Genomic DNA, 6,786 nt, shown 5'->3' with positions numbered 1-6,786 from the left:
AATAAACGTATTGCCTTTCTATTCCTTCGCATGTTCTGCGCTAATTTGGGTCCCACAAATCATTCTTAAAAAGTTCCTCATAGAATTGTAAAGATGGCTCAACAACATGTCCCAGAGTAAGCACTAGGGGTTTGCACCTGCCTCAACCAGTTGGTGGGTGTCGAGAACAGAGAAAAGAAGTGAAGCAAGCAGTTAATGCAAAAATTAGATAGGAGTTCGGGTGTGTACCCTAATTCACTGTTGTTGGTGTAAGTGTTATCTGTAGCTATAGTTTATGGAGGAAAATGCTCCATTGTGGCAGTTTCAGAGATTGTAGTTGCTGTTTTTATTATTATTTCATTACCTTTTTATGTAAGATGAGGACAGTGTAATGACCAAGCTGGTGGCGTGTGCATAAAAAGAGGCTCAGCATCTCCCCACTTTTGCACTACTCTGCACTTGTTGCCTTGTATCATAACAAGTGCAATGACAAAGTTTAATCTAATCTTAATTTATAAAGTCCAGTATGTGGATAAATAAGCTCTTAAAAATAAGATGGTACAGATTATGTAGCATACAGCTTTTAATAAATTAATGTTGCATATTTAATGAAATATTAAATGCATCTAAAGAAATAAGCGTCAGCAGAAGCCTCATAATAAAGGAATGTTTGGGGCCAAAAAGAATTGAAAGGGACATTACTATTTAGAAATGTTCCAATTACCAAATTTTTGGACTATAAACTAGTGGAAGATTTAAAAGTAATAAGCTACTTCCCACCATCATGAAGTAGGTATAAAATCAAATTGCCTACCAGTTCCCAGTGGGGATATTTTGACAGAGAAACATACCTACGCGGATCTGCCATCTAGTCGTCCCCATGCTTATGTTTGGGGTTTTATTGTGGCAACAGCACTAATTTGAAATAAACAGAGTCCTGGGAGAACCAGCCAGGAAGCTAAATCACTTTCTTTCAGTCCTCTTGAGAGCCCACTAAAAGCAGTGTGGGCTGTTACACTTTGTGCTGCAGTCAAATGAGCACAGTTCTATTTACTGCACATGGCTGGAACTGCAGAGAGCATTACACTAGAATTACACTTCTCCACGTGTAAAAAACACATAATCGAAAATGTTTAATTGTTGTGTGTGCTTTCCTGCTTATTATTTTCGCACATGGTTTTTCATTAAATGGCAGTAAAATTCAGGCTTTGTTCTGCTCTGAAGAATTATGTTTGGCATTACTTCAGGAATATGGCTCCTGAAAATCAAAGGGTGATGATACCCATCTATATTTATCTATGGAACCAGATGAAAAAAATCAGTTAATCAACCTACAAGACATAAAGGCCTGGATGTCCCACAATTTTGTACTTCTAAACAAAAATGAAGTCAATGTATTTGGGCCCATAAATCTCAGAGATATGATGTCCAACCATATTGTTACACTAGATGGCATAAGTCTGGCCTCTAGTACTACTGCAAGGAACCTTGGAGTTATTTTTGATCAGGATCTATCCTTTAACTCACATATAAAAAAAATCTCTAGAACAGCCTTCTTTCACCTACGGAACATTGCCAAAACTAGGAGCATCCTGTCTCAAAGTGATGCCGAAAAACTGGTCCATGCATTTGTTACCTTTAGGTTGGACTACTGTAATTCCCTACTTTCAGGATGCCCCAGTAACTCCCTAAAGAGCCTGCAATTAATCCAAAATGCTGCAGCAAGAGTGCTGACTGGAACTAGCAAGAGAGATCATATTTCACCTTCACTAGCTGCTTTCCATTGGCTTCCCATTAAATCTAGAATAGAATTTAAAACCCTGCTTCTTACATATAAAGCTCTGAATGTTCCATCATATATAGAAGACCTCATAGCACCGTATCATCCCAGTAGACCACTTCGCTCTCAGAATGCAGGCCTACTTGTGGTTCCCAGAATTTCCAAAGGTAGAATGGGAGGCAGAGCCTTTAGCTATCAAGCTCCTCTCCTTTGGAACCAGCTCCCAGTTCAGATTTGGGAAGCAGACACCCTCTCTACTTTTAAGTCTAGGCTTAAAACCTTCCTCTTTAATAAAGCATATAGTTATAGTTATGCTGCTATAGGCTTAAACTGCTGGGGGACCCACCCCCCAATGCACTGAGCTCCTTTCCTCCTCTTGACCATCTCTCCTCTCCTCTCACCCCACAATTGTCACCACTGTATGACATTAACTATGTCTCCCGTAGTTTGAAGCTGTGTGTCTTCCAGTGTGCAGCTACTGGTCCTACCAACATGCCCAATGTTTTGTTGTTGCTTTTGTTGCTCTTTTCTTTTCTCTCTCCACTTTCCACTCACCCCAACCGGTCGAGGCAGATGGCTGCCCACCCTGAGTCTGGTTCTGCTGCAGGTTTCTTCCATTAAAGGGAGTTTTTCCTCTCCACTGTTGCCTATGGCTTGCTCAAGGGGGAATTGTTGGGTTCTCTCTATACGTCTTTATAGTGTTAACTTTAGTCTGTAAAGTGCCTTAAGATGATTTTTTTGTGTATTTGTCCTATATAAATAAAGTTGAATAGAATTGAATTGAAATCTATAACTACATTGATACATATTTTACCTGCATATTTAGGAAGCAAGTTGCAAAATTAGGTTTAAAAATTGCAGTTTTGCTGTACGTATTTTAAAAGCAGCTTTTTATCCAGGCTTTGTCACACTTGTCTGATTCATTCTCTTTCCTCAGTGTGAAAACACCTTGAGTGCAGCTGCGTAGTCTAACTTTTCATCATTTCCCTTAACATCAGCCAGGCTGTCCCTTCACTGTTAACTGGTGACAGGGTCTCAGCTTTCCTCTCACTTTCCTCTCAGTCAGCTATTTGATTGAGAGTAAGCTTGTGTCAAATGGGAGGTTGTACCTGAAGTCCACTCATGTCCTTGCCAGTCTAGACAAGTGATTGAGTGAAACACAATGACATGAGGCTGTGAGAATACATCAGACTGCATCACACGTGGCATGGCAAGTTAAATACTTGGTAAAGACTTGGAAAAGCTATAATGTGGTTGGAAGAATTGTCCTGGCAAATAGAAGAAGTTCTTTATATTTTAAAAGCCTAAAGTTTAAATAAGGTTTTATCATCTTTTTTTTCAATAATGCACTAGTGTTCTTAATTGTTTTGTCAACCAATCCCTCAAGAAAACCAGAACCATGGCAGCATGATGGTAGTTTATTGATTTGTTTTAGTAGTTTAAAGCCCAGTGTTGTAGTTAATCCTTCTTCATCACTGACTGGATTAAAATGTTGCTGTCCCTTCACAGAAATGTTTAATATTAAAAATGTCAAGCAATGACGACTGCAACCTTCAGTGTTGTGTTTTTTTTTTTTGCTTTCTTCTTAAGATGTGAGTGAGCAAATTGCAGAAAACAAAAACAGCATGTCCTATAAATAAATGAGGGGAATATTGTGGGTTTTTTCATTGGTGATATCACAACTGAGCCATATTTGACTAAGTCCTTCCTTAATGAAATTATGGAATTTTGACTAATCTACGATTTTCAGCTTACCTTTAATTGTAATATCACTTTGTAAAAATAACAAATATTTACCTTGATGACGATGTAGCTTTGCGAACACATTCAATCTAAAACTTCCTCTCAACCCTACAGGGGGAATAGCCTTGATAAGAACCAATCGTTGCTCAAGTGTAACCTTTAAAAACATCAACAAATCTGTGAGGCAATTGCATTTAAAGGGTGGAAAGATATTTGCCACTTGTTGTTTTTTCATAAACTGTTCATTCAATAACTGGAGGTGATCATTTTAAACCCCTCAATCATTTTGAATGTTGGGGTCAAAATATTAGAAGAACCTCACTATGGTCAATGGTCTGCACTTATATAACACCTTTCTACCTAGATCCCAGATCACTTTACACTGCTCATTCACCCATTCGCACTTACACTCACACACCATTAAGCGAGCTGCTATGCAGCTGGCCAACACTCACCAGGAACAATTAAGTTGGGGTTCAGTGTCTTGCACAAGGACACTTAAACATGTTAGCAGATGAGCTGGGGATTCAACAAACAACCCTGAGGTTGGTCGAAAACTGCTCTACCTCCTGAGGCAGAGCTTCCACGATGTCCACAATAATACACATAAGTGTAACAAAAAAAAGTTGAATTATAACATTTTAAAAGTAGAATTATTATTTCTTTGCTGTGAGTAAAAAATTCAGGTGTCAGTATATCCTATTGGCTTGGGTGTGCTCAATGTTTTCCACATGCCTGACAGTATGACATAGGAATGTTGGTGAATTCCATAATAATATCTAATTTCCTCACTAAATACACCAACCACAGGACTTTAGCAAACTGCTTCATAAGAACAGACTGGTCTCAAGGGGGAGGGGCCTTAAAGACACAGAAGTTGAAAAGATCCATTTTACTCACTTGACCTGATGAGCTGTAGGGTAAAGAATCAATTAAACATAAACTAGCATTCTTTTCATTAAAAAAACACACTATACGTACATACATTTTTATTTTAATAGAGCCCCTGAATGAAATATAAATGCTGTCCCGAAGCCAATCTTATCTAAAATAGTATCTTCAAGCTTTTGATTTGGCTGAACATACCTGATTAAAGTAGTCATCAGAAGTTAGAGCAGGGAAAGATAGCAAACAAGCAGGATGGGTGCTCAAGGACCAGATTTGGCAACCCCTTGCATAAAGAACCATATAACTTTTTTGTTGATGCTGGCTGCCATTGGTCTTGAAATTTGGTGGGTCTGCACTGATAAGCTGGACGTCCTCTCAAATGTCGCAGTTATTTGTTAACTTAATAAAGAGTTAATGTTGTTAGCACTGTGGGTAGAGATAAATGTTTCCACTGGTAAAGATGTCTTTGTTCCAGTGTTTTTTGAGTGCATTGCAGGCATAAGCATCTCAATTTGTGAATATTTGCTAAATACAATTAAGTTGGTCAGTAGAAAAAACTAAATATTTTCTCTTTACTTTTGTCAGGTTAATTAAAGGTTTATGCAAATTAACAAACACAGCTTTCAGTTTTTATTTAGACAACTCTAACTTTTCTGGAAATGGGATTATTTTTATAGTAAGGGATCTGGGAAACACAATGGCATTTCCTGACAGCAAGAACAAGTGTTCATTACAGCCACAGCACTACAGGGTGGAATAAATTTGGCATGCAGTTTCTATAGTCCTCTACAGGGAGACACTTACCAGCTGTGGCTCACAGTGGCGTTGGCTGAGCTTAATGTCACATTTGGGGATGTGAAGTAAGCAGAGAACATTAGCTTTACAAGTTTTGACAATATTTCACTTCTTGCTATATTATGCAATGTAAGTTTAATTTCAAGGAGAAAACACTACCTTTAATACCCAACCGTCTATACTCAGTTTTTTTATAAAGACAAAGTAAAATTTGTATTGTGCTTTTAATACACAATTTATTCATACTCAAAAACAGAAATCTGCTATTTACAAAGTTTCTCATGTACTTTGATTTAAATGTGGTCAGATGCATCCTGTTTGCTTTCATTAAAGAAAGCCCCACACACTGTGCATGTAAAGTCCCAGAGTTCACACAGTAGCCTCAATTTTAGTAAAATGGAATTAGTTTCAAAGACCAGCACTTCTTCTCAAGTCAACCATCCAGTTAAACTGAGTTAAACAAGAAAGACAGGCCTGGGCCTGAGAGGTGATCAGAAGCATAATGTTCACTCTAAGGAGATACACGATACAGTCGTGCTAATGTTAGTGCCCCTTCTTTGTTTTTATCTAAGATCATAATAAAATCGTCTGATTGTAGTGAGTCTCAATATTAGGCAACTACATCCTCAGATTAACCTTATTGATGTAACAAAAATGAAGCCAAAATAATAAAGACGTGGGCAGTACAAGTTTCCTGTATGACTTTATCAAACTCTCACATCATTGTGAAGAAATTGTGGTCCATTCTCCTGTGCAACATTGCTTCAGTTCATTTCATTTCAACTCTGTCTGAAATGAACACAGGCATGGATAGGAAGCTGCCTCCCATCTGACCACATCTCCTCCTCATGACTTTCATGACTTATAACTGCAGAAGATAATAATGTGGGTAATGGAGGTCGAGTTAAATTTGTTTCCAAACATATCTGAACCATTTACATTCTCAGTAACACTGTTGTGGAGTCCCTGACTGTGCTGAGAGCACAACATTTGGTTCAGTAAAAACACAAGTTTCTTAAAGTGTGTGTCTGTTAAATGTACTGGAACTAAGTCTCTTATGTGGTTTTCAAGTTAGCAAACCAACATGTAGTAGCACTGATACTTTTTTATGGAGTAAGTCTGGCTAACTTTGGGTTATCTGGCTTAACTGAACTAACATTGGCTGTCCTGGAAAACGGGTGTCACAAGGCGGCTTGTCAGCTGGCTCTGGCTCTGGCTCTCTGGGTTTACCTCTCAGGGCAAGTTAACTGGCTGTTAAAGGAAAATTACCTATACTGTTTTAAAATACACATAAAGACTGAATTTGATTAAAGTTGTGATTGAAAGGGAAAAACAATTTACCTTTTGGCAATCAAGAAATGGACCCACAAATAAATAAATAAATAAATAAAATATGAGAGAAAGCAGGGCAACTTGTGTATACCTGGCACCACAATAAAAGAAAATCACAAATGCTGCCAGTTTCAGCTAAAGCAAGTATGTTCCTCTGCCTTTCTCTCTTTAGTGCAAAATAAGCACAATGAAAGGGAAATCAATAAAGCTAGCAGTTGCTCTGCTTGTCACGCTATAGGCAACAGCTGATTCTGAACAAGGATGTGGGT

The sequence above is a fragment of the Channa argus genome, chromosome 9, assembly GCF_033026475.1.
Source record: "Channa argus isolate prfri chromosome 9, Channa argus male v1.0, whole genome shotgun sequence".
NCBI lineage: Eukaryota > Metazoa > Chordata > Actinopteri > Anabantiformes > Channidae > Channa > Channa argus.
Note: the sequence above shows the minus strand (reverse complement) of the source record.